The 10,132-nt window shown below is 35.4% G+C and overlaps 1 long non-coding RNA gene across 2 annotated transcripts; it reads right to left on the reverse strand.

Annotated features, from left to right (window-relative positions):
* Nucleotides 1-3,927: 3,927 nt before the first annotated feature.
* Nucleotides 3,928-8,035, reverse strand: LOC143415109 (uncharacterized). Of its 2 annotated transcripts, none has more exons than XR_013095719.1 (3): nucleotides 7,762-8,035; nucleotides 5,718-5,869; nucleotides 3,928-5,296 (listed from the first exon to the last, which is right to left on the reverse strand). It is a non-coding gene; the product is annotated as an uncharacterized LOC143415109 (long non-coding RNA). The 2 variants fall into 2 exon arrangements; XR_013095720.1 differs by lacking the exon at nucleotides 7,762-8,035 and adding an exon at nucleotides 6,883-7,526.
* Nucleotides 8,036-10,132: the final 2,097 nt, after the last annotated feature.

The following is a 10,132-nucleotide window of genomic DNA, read 5'->3' on the forward strand; positions in this document are numbered from 1 at the left end:
ATTGACGAAACTTGCCCCAGTATCCTTTTTTTTCTCTGTGTTGGTCATTTCTCTTGTAAAATGACTATGAGGTTAGTAGACAGTGAGATTATGCTGCTGGTCATGTGGGTTCACTACTCAGAAATTGATGTGTGTGCACTGAAACTACAATTTATGTTAATTGGAAATGTTTTTCTATCTCCCTTGCATTGCATCACTGACATTTAGTGTTGCTTTTCAAAAAAGAGACAAATGCATCTGCCTGCCTACAAAGTGCATAAAAATCATTTTGCTCAAGTACTTGGCATTTATGCAAAACAAATCCGTATGTAAATTTAGGTAAGAGAGGAGCCATCAGTACCAAAATATTTTTAACCTTAGACATAAAAATATATTTTTTGACAGCAACTGAGTATTTGTCATTGAATAATAGATTTTTTTAGCATTTTTCTATATTTGTCCCCAAATATACTTACATTTAAATACACATAAATCACTCTAAAAGCCTTTCTAGGATTCCCACACTCACCAAGTAGTTTGTCTCTTTCATGCAAATAACCAAAGCGCTTATGCACTTTGATGAATGCAGGACAAATAAACCTTAATACATCCCCTAGCATAAATCAAACTTGATGCATAAAAGGGGGAAAAGACAATCAGTTTATTAGCTAGAAATTTCCAGTGATTAGGTAATTTCCAGCATTCTTGTTTGTGCTGGTTTGTTCCTTACCATGTCTTTGCAGCCCCAGCAAAGCTTATTACTTATATACACCTACATATCCCTCTGCATAGATATGTGAATGTTGTGCATAATATTAGTAACTAAATAAAAGAGTATAAAACATATTCACTTTTAGGGTGGTCATAATATTATAATTTCAAAGTTGATACCGATGCCCAGTAAAATGCTCATACCATAGAAGTTTAGAACAATACTGGTCCATGCTGAATTCATTTGTCCTTCTTGTGACTGGTCTCCATGTTTTTGTTGCTCATCAAATAGAGCTGGTAGAGGTTTTTTTTTTTTATCTTTATCTGGAATTTTAAGAGAAACTTTCCACTTTTTAGACACAAATAATTGTGTTATATGTTATATGCTAAAGTGGCTACAAGGTAATTGTTAATAGTTAAATTGCTAACAATATGTTAACATTTTAACATTTTAATGGTCATGAAAATTCACATGAAGACGGGGCTATCAGTCTTTGAAATAGTTTGCCAAGTTTGTTTTGCTGCTGTTCATGTGTTCAGCTGTTAGTGAGCTGCTGTATGTCTGCCTGTATGCACCTCTCTGCCAGCTGGACGAGATGGCACTGGTGGGATCAATACCTTTGCAAACAAGAATCTATTTCAATAGTTACTTTTAATGTCAATTAGTATCCAAGTATATTTTTTAACAACCTTACTTGGTACATAAAACAGTAGCGTTACATTATCAGACTTTTGGTATCAAAAGGTATTTTAAGTATCAGTTCTGATGGCATCCTTATCTAGGTTTAGACACAGAGTAGCTATTTCCACTGTTTCCAGGTATTAATGCTAAACTACGCTAATTATATGCAGGATAGCTTCACATTCATATCAGATAAACAAAAAAGGGTACCTTGCAGAAGAAAACCTAAAGAAAACCCAAAGCTGCATTGTTTTCTTAAAAGGAAAGGCAATTAAGTATACCATATTCTGTCACACAAGTGCAAACAGTGATTAAATATCATCAAAAGCACTATAATACCTTCCTGTTTTTACTTCTGTTAATCTCTGCATTTTAAAACAGAAATTATGCTTGTAAAATATTCCTATATAAGCTGCACTTTGTTTTGAATGTAGAAATAGTATGCACTGCTACATAAAATACAAAAAGATTAGTTACTGCTTAGCTACTGTAACAGATTGACATTATAAAAACAATCGGACTATTCACAAAGCTCTCTGAACTTGTGGGGCTTCCTCATGCTGCTGACTAATGCTCTATGCTCCATTAATGGACATTCACATTTCCCGAGTGAAGTCACTGTGTTCTCCTACTCATCTATTAATAAAAGCACCTTCATTTACATTTTTTTCAGTAATTCAAACTTCAAAACAAGAACCGCTCTCTCTTGAATTTGTGAAGGGAAGCGTCAGTGAGTTTCTCCTGTGGCACCTGGCCCACTTATTTCGGTGCACCTTCATCCGTCATGCTCGTGTTCTGATTTAGTTCGTATCTGTTTGTTTGTCTCCAGCGGAGAAAAGTAACTTTGTGTTGTGAATCCCAGTTTGATGTATGTGTACTTTCATATTTAGGTATTTCAATTCCAGCTTTACAATTCTTCTCTATAGGATTTCAGACTGAAGGATTGCCCTGGCTTTTCCCTTGCAGCTACAGATGCATACATATATTTCATCAGCCTGTGATTATTTGTATTTTATTTCCTTTTTAGGTTGTTTGGGACAGTAGATATGAACATCATTATAGGAAGAAGTAATGCTATGTTTACAAGACATCCAGCTGAATCTACTATGAAGTCTTTCCCGTCAGGCTTTTAAATTACAAAAATTTATTCTAGACAATATTAAAGATTAACTACCCAGCTGAATAAAATCAGTCAAAACAAGTTACATTTTATATTAAAATATTGTCTGCTGGTAACATTGAATGCATTATGAATAATATTATTGATAATGTATATTTTAAATATAGAATATAGTATTATGATTAATTATTATTATTATTTATGTACTATTGCTTATAATTAAGGATCTTACACTGTTTCCTTCTGCTGTCCTACTTTACTATACAACACTTAGTTATTTTATTTAGTTACAGTCACAGGAGCCACACAAAAAATCGATACACAGGACATTGAAAAAGATTAATTATTAAGTAATGAAAAAACTCGCTATTAGTAAGTAAATGTATCTATTGAGCCCCTTTCACAGTGACAACTGAAAAGAGTAAAATAAATAAGAAAATAAGTGATGCCGATAAAAAGAAACAAATAGACACAATAAAATAAACAGGTAGTTTAAAATAAGACAATGAAATACAATCAATAAAATTCTCAACAGGAAGCCTGTTTATACAAAAAGGTTTTTAACTGCTATTTAAGAGTCCACAGAGTTGAAGTTGCAATGGTAGATTGGTCCAAAGCCTTGGTGCTACAAACTGTGTCCCTATAGTATTCAGTTGTGCATAAGAAACATTTAACAAATTCTTAGCCTGTGAAGAAGACTGCAAGCAGATGTGCATTTTGCAAGAACCTGAGACAGATAATCTGAAGCCTGGCCATTTAGTACTCTGAATGTAAGAATTTGAAAAAGAATTCAAAATCAACTGGGAGTCAATGTAAAGAGCATAAAATGGGAGTGATGTGAGCTCGCTTGCTAGAATGTGTTAATAATACACATTATGCTGCGGCATTTTGTATAGCTTGGAGTTATAGAGATGATTTGTTTATACAGGACATGACAGTAGTCTAAGGCCGATGATACATATGATGAATAATTCACAATTTAGAAAGGTTTCTTAAATGAAAGATGCAGACACATAGGCTATAGGTCCAGATTAGAACTATGCCAAGATTTTGAATGCTAGACTTAGCAAATAAACTAAAAGAAGCAAGAGCCTGACTGATTCAGGATATAGCAGTAAGAGAGGCAGTAATAATGGTCTCAGTGTTGTTGGTGTTTAAAACAAGGTAACTTCTAGAGAGTCAATTACTAGTTCAGGTTAAACAGATAACTAGGGAGATCAGTCTTATACAGACAAATGTAGAATTGATAAGGAACGTTAATAACAGATTGAATGTTGGCAGCTAAGGAAAGCATGTGGAAAGAAAATAATAGTGGACCCAGGACTGAACCTTGTGGAAGGCCCCACAGGTTGAGAGGCAATGTTAAAGATGAACTTTCTCGATGACAGAGAAACTCTAAATTGTAAGAAAACCAATGTAACTTACACTGAAAAAAATAATCAGTGGGATAAACATAAAAAAATCATTGTAATCGGTTGCACGAAATTAAGTTATGTTTGGTTAACCTTAGTTTTTTATGTTATACCTGCACACATTTTTCTGGTAACACGAACATGACTTTTTTATGTTGTTGTTATGTTTTTCATTCCGGTCAAATATTTATAGAAACCACTTGTTTATCAGACATGAACTTTTTGTGTTAATTGTATTGGACTACTATGTGTTATATTGACAAGATTATTTTATGGTAAGCTTATTTTATTTTATAACAAATTTCTAATATATAATATATAATCTAATATATAATTGAGTGTTCAATAAATAAAACTAAATTAAGGCTGATCTTACTGTATGTACTGTACACTTTCTCTTCAATCAAAGAAATAAGCAAAACATTTTTGAACAATGACCTGTATTTTTGAAAATACTACACAGTTGTAACAATGGACTTTCAATTCAGGCTTCCAAAATATACATGAGTCATATTTGTACAATGCATCTCTTGAAAAACATTCCACAACATTCCTCAAAGTTATCTGCTGTAACCTGAATTCAACATTGTGGGGCCTTATGACATCGCGCTTATGTAAAAAATTGTTTTTTAAATGTAAGAGCCATGAGGTAATATGGCAACAGGGGTGTAATTATTAAAATGACACAAAGAAGAGACTTAAAATAACATCATAACCCACAGGCACACAACCAAGAGACCTAAACTGATTAGTATTGGCTTGCTTCTATCACTAAACATCACAATCACTAATACTACACGATGCAATCTGTTTGTAGTGGTGCACCTTGGGAATAAAATTGCAAACTGGTGAAATTGGTGCAAGGCACCATTTCCATTGAGAAAAATGGACATTCAAAGTTTGAATTTCTTTTTTAAAAGAGCCATGGCTTGAAAAGTGAAAACTGCAGTAATAAAGGCCCCAAGTTGAAAAGTGCCAGAAAAATAAGTTTCACTATGTACTGCAACTTTACCAGTGCTGGCTTAAAAGAGCCATATTCGAAGAGGTAAACATGTTGTTCCCACATCATAACTGGAAAACTGTTCAATCGTACAGTCTGGTCCTGAGAACCTGGGCCTTCTTTGAAAGGCTGTTCCTTTTGAGCTCCATAACCAGTTTCTATAATACCTCGAAGGTATACTTTTCCAGTGGGTAGGTGAGGTTCAAAGTGTACATTAGTCCAAACAGCATTGCAGCTGCTAGGGTATAGTTATCCAAATCCTGCCAGACTCTCTGGCCTTCAAGGACTATCCCGATGTCCTCAGGGCTGCCATTGGCATCTCTTGACTTTATGATGTAAATTCCCATGGTTGTTTCCTTATTAGATCGTTGGATAATGGCTTCATCTGTGGCCTAGAAAATGCAGAATTCCAAAATTTAATTAAACAGAACACTGGTCAAAGAACATTATACCAAATCTTATTTTAATCTGTGTCACTATTCCAAAAAATGTTAACATTAACACATTAGGTGAACAAAAATGGATTCATTACAGCATGTGATTTGAGTCCTCAGAATGCTTAAAAAGGTAATGCATTTCTGAAGTGAAATCTCCATGCAAAGAAGCAGAATACTGTCAGAGCATAGAGAGGTGTTCAACTATGAATCGTTCTAATGCAGGTAAAAGAAAAAAGAAAAAAAAAAAACGCACCCATGGTAAATTGTGAAAATCCCAGGTGATTTTCAACATACTCCTGGCATAGAGTGACAAGCAGCATTTTGTTAAAATTATTATTTTCCCTAAAGTGTATACACAAATTAATTTTTTTCTTACCTGGGCCGTGGGCTCCAGAATGTTCTGAAGTCTTCTTCCTATTTGTCCTCCTCGCCTTTTGAACACCTTTATTAGTTTGTCAGATAGCACATCTATCTGCGAGAGTAATATGGACTGCAGTGGTATGGTGGTAATGCGCTTAAACTCTGTATCTAAAAAGAGAAGTTGTCACATAAAAAGGCTGTCAAAATCTCAAATCTCACAAGGCTACATCCACACAAAGTTGTTATTTTTTGTCATATTACTATTTATTAGCTATGGGTCCCATGTTGCTGAGCAGTTCCATAGTTGCCCTTACTTCCATACCACCCAAAGCCTGTTTGCAACCACAGCAGTTGCCTCCTTCTGGCCATTTTGCAGTTCTGCCAAATGACCCAGAAACTACATCTATTATTGTCATATACACATCAAGGTCTTTCATTAATACTTAGTTAAATTAGTTAATTTGACTTTTCCAGAAAATTTACCTTACAGATGCAAATCTTCACTAGTAAATAAAATAATGTTATTAAAACCTTAACTGTAACACCTCTACATAACAGCGCTAGAGAAGTGTTCTGAAGCAACACCAATCTGCCCTTCAGCAGGGATAAGCACCATATATCGATACAGAAAAAATAAATTTAATATATTTATATTGTCATTATTTTTTATCTCTTTAAGCCCTCCTCTCAGTCTCTCTATAAATCAGTTAAAACAATTTGTTGGGTTTTTGTGTGTCTTTAACATGTTATCAGTAGATTACATTCACTGCCCCAGAACATGAAATAAAGCCCCACGTCATGCACTTCCTCTCCTAATGAGTACTGCATAGGTGTCATGCCCTAAATAAACCGACTTTAGTGAAGACCCCCACCCCCTCTCCCGAACACACACACAGAGCCCACCCCATGGCAAACTAGCTTATTTAACTGTTAACTAAATGGACACAAGTTTGTTAGTCTGTATTCACTGAGAAAAAACAAGCGGATGTGACTGGGCACACACTGAAAAAAAGCTAATGCACATAATATTGTCCCGCAGCTTAAGCTAGCATTATCGTTAGTTAACTTAAGGAATGACTTGTTTTTTCCATTATGTTGCTCAACAGCAATTCATGAGAAAAACTTCCCCATCTAATGGATGTTCTCTTCGTTTCCTCTCAAACATGTAGTTTTCAGTTTACCTCGACAAAGTAAAGCTCAGCACCAAACGTAAACGAAGCGAAGACAAAAAATGGCGGACCGCCACAGTGAATTTTCCCTCGTAGAACACACCCTGGGGGTGGAGTTTCAACAGAAAACATAACTATTTTCTGTTATTTTGATATGACTGGTTTTAAAAGACTGAACATCCTTCTAAAACAAGTGAAAGGCGTGAGACTTAATTATGTTTAGACCAAAAATATAAATGATTCATGTTGGATATATTTACTGTATTTTTACTAATTTAACAACCTCATCATTACATTAGTTGCTTTATGCTATTAGCATTAGCTTGAAGCTCAAGGTCGTCATTTTATTTTATTTCTTTTTCTGGGCTTACAAACAGGACACACAACATTTAGATAACCGTTACACTGAATCTTGGGTCTGTGTTGAGTCTTCCAGCTGCTGACTACAGAAGCTAGATTGACCTTTCAGCATGTTTTTAGCGGCTGTGGCTATGTGCTGATAATGTTACCGTGTGTGAGCAGTCACATTGGCAGCAGACATGTTTCAACAAACTAGTCATATCCCGGCCCTACATTAGCTTGTTTAATGGTTAAGACACTGCAGGTACCACCACTTACTACAGACACCGATGCAAGTTTGTAATAGTCTGTTAATTTAAACTGAAAGAATATACAAACAATATTAACTCACATTATATATTTTAATTACTAATTTGCTTATCGCATAATTTCGGTTACCATTAGCTAACTGGAGCTAGCTAACATTGGCCTTTCATGGTTTTCGATAAACAGCCCACATACCTGTAAAATAACAACACCCAGTAAAAGTCCACATATATAAAGGGTCTACACTCTTTCTCACTGGTGTGTTAGCTTTAAAATCGTATTTACCTTCAAGTGTAAAACTCCAGATGGTAGTAGATTTTCCAAAGCGAGAGACAAAAATGGCGGACAGTGCAGCCGATTTTTCCTTTCCAGGGGGCGGAGCTTGAGGATAAAACACGACTAACTTGTTTCTTTTCAACATGATTTGTTCTAAAAGAATGAATATTCTTAAAGAATATGTGAAAATTAAAAGACAAAAATATGTTTAGATGTGAAATTTAAATTAGTCATGCTGGATATATGAAGTAATTCTATGCAAATTCAACAACCACCCTATTGCATTTTTTTCAGTGTAGAGCCAGAGATACCAAAATCTTAGTAAGTAAAATATCTGTAAATATTATGCTCAACAGTATCAAAGGCTGCACTGAGATTAAAGAATGATTAAAGAACATATCCTCTTACTATTTACATTGTTAAGCACTTTGTGCAACATTGACTGTTTGGAAATGTGCTATATAAATAAACTTGACCTTGACCCTGTGTCAGAAGCCAATAAAAGATTGCTATAGAGCAGTATCGGTGGAGTGCTGCTTTTGAAACCAGACTGAAAAGGGTTAACAAATCTGTAATTTGCTTAATAATGACCTAAACTGACGTTCTACACTTTGAAAAAAAATTACCAAATTAACTGTCATCAAGATTAAGTGTTATTTGTGAAGGAGTTCCCTCAGCATGTTTAAAGTAGCATGCAACCTTGCCTCATGAGCTGTTAATAATAGACAGCAGTGATGGATCAATGTTGGTGAGAGCTCCAGACAGGACAGAAGGAGGTAATACTCCCCAGTTTTGAAAATATCCATGACAGATTTGATCGCCAGTATTATATGACAATCATATGTCCACAGGGAGGTGACACTAGACATAAATGTAACAATAAAACTAATACAACATGTAAAATGAACAAATTCATAGACAAAGGCAGAGGCACAGACAAGCATCTTTTTCTTTTTAAAGCCTACCATCTGATTGTTGGATTAGATATTTCTGTTAACATGCAGTTTAACACAATGAAGTGATAGCATATGGAAGTGACTACAGCAAACATTTCTTTGCTAGGATTCCCTCTTTTGTGATTTGATATAAATGGGGGGCTTGAATGCAGAACACATGAGGACAAAGAACAAAAAGCAAAAAGCATTGCCCAAAATGAATAACCCAAATTGAAAATATGGCACTAGAAACAAAGACCAAGGAAAATGAGGGGGGAACATGGGACAAAGTATGTATGCACACTCTGGGTTGATTGAAACTGAGACATAGGTGGAAACAATTAGGGTGGAGCAGACTACAACAGTGGTAAGAAATAAAAAGGAGGGTGAAAACAAAGGAAGAATAGCAGCCAGAAGAGAATGCTGCATAAAAGACACTGTTAGAAGTAACACAGGGAGACAAAGAAGGAAAAGCACAGGAGGCACCAGGAGAATGTCAACACGTTTTTAGTGTCACGAGAAAAGAGATCATTTAAAAACAAGAACCAAAACTCAACACATACTTGACAAGAAACTAACATCATGACAGCCACATGCTGTTTTAGTACAACTTGCACTACCTACTAGGGTGCCATAATAATTGTAATATTTTACCATGTTATACTGTGGTTATCAAACACAATCATCCATTTTAAAGTGCTTTAATTCTGCTGTAACGATCTAAACATGTAATGTTAGAAAGAGCAGATTTGGGAGTTTCACGCGGTTGCCGGTAGGTAGAAAAAAACATCAGTGACATGCTTGCAAAGTGTCGCGTGTCCAGAATATTGAGGATGAGAAAAAAACAACGATGGTCCAGGAGAGTTTAGGTCAAACGATGATTTTAATGAACACACGTGTGGGGAGATGAAGACTGTCACACACTCAGCATCAATCTTCGCCCAAAAATACACAAGCAGTTGTTTTTATAACATCAGGGTATTCTTACGCCCCCTCATGCGTCAAGCAGATACATCACATGCATAAGTTAAAACCACAAATGTTCTGTTAACGACTTTTGACACATTTGAAAGGAACATTCTCTTCATCTCCATGCCAGGCGCATCCGGTAGCTCATCTTACCCTCACTTATCTCCGGAACATCAGAGCACATCCTACAACAAACTATCACTTATGCAGGCACAAAATGCAGTTGCAAGCTTGCAAAATATGTCTAAACTCTTACCTAGAAATGAATCTACCTATGATGTGTGTGTGTGGGTGTGTGTCTGACCTCAAATGCACTCTGTCTCACCTCGCCGACTCATGACCTCTCACCAGACAGAGCCACTCTCATATGTGTAACAACCTAACTGAAACTATATATGTAATATATTGAATAAATGCTTTAATCAAATGCCACCACTCAAAGCTTAATAAAAAGAATATAAACGAATACAAGATAA

Source organism: Maylandia zebra, linkage group LG23, assembly GCF_041146795.1.
Source record: "Maylandia zebra isolate NMK-2024a linkage group LG23, Mzebra_GT3a, whole genome shotgun sequence".
NCBI lineage: Eukaryota > Metazoa > Chordata > Actinopteri > Cichliformes > Cichlidae > Maylandia > Maylandia zebra.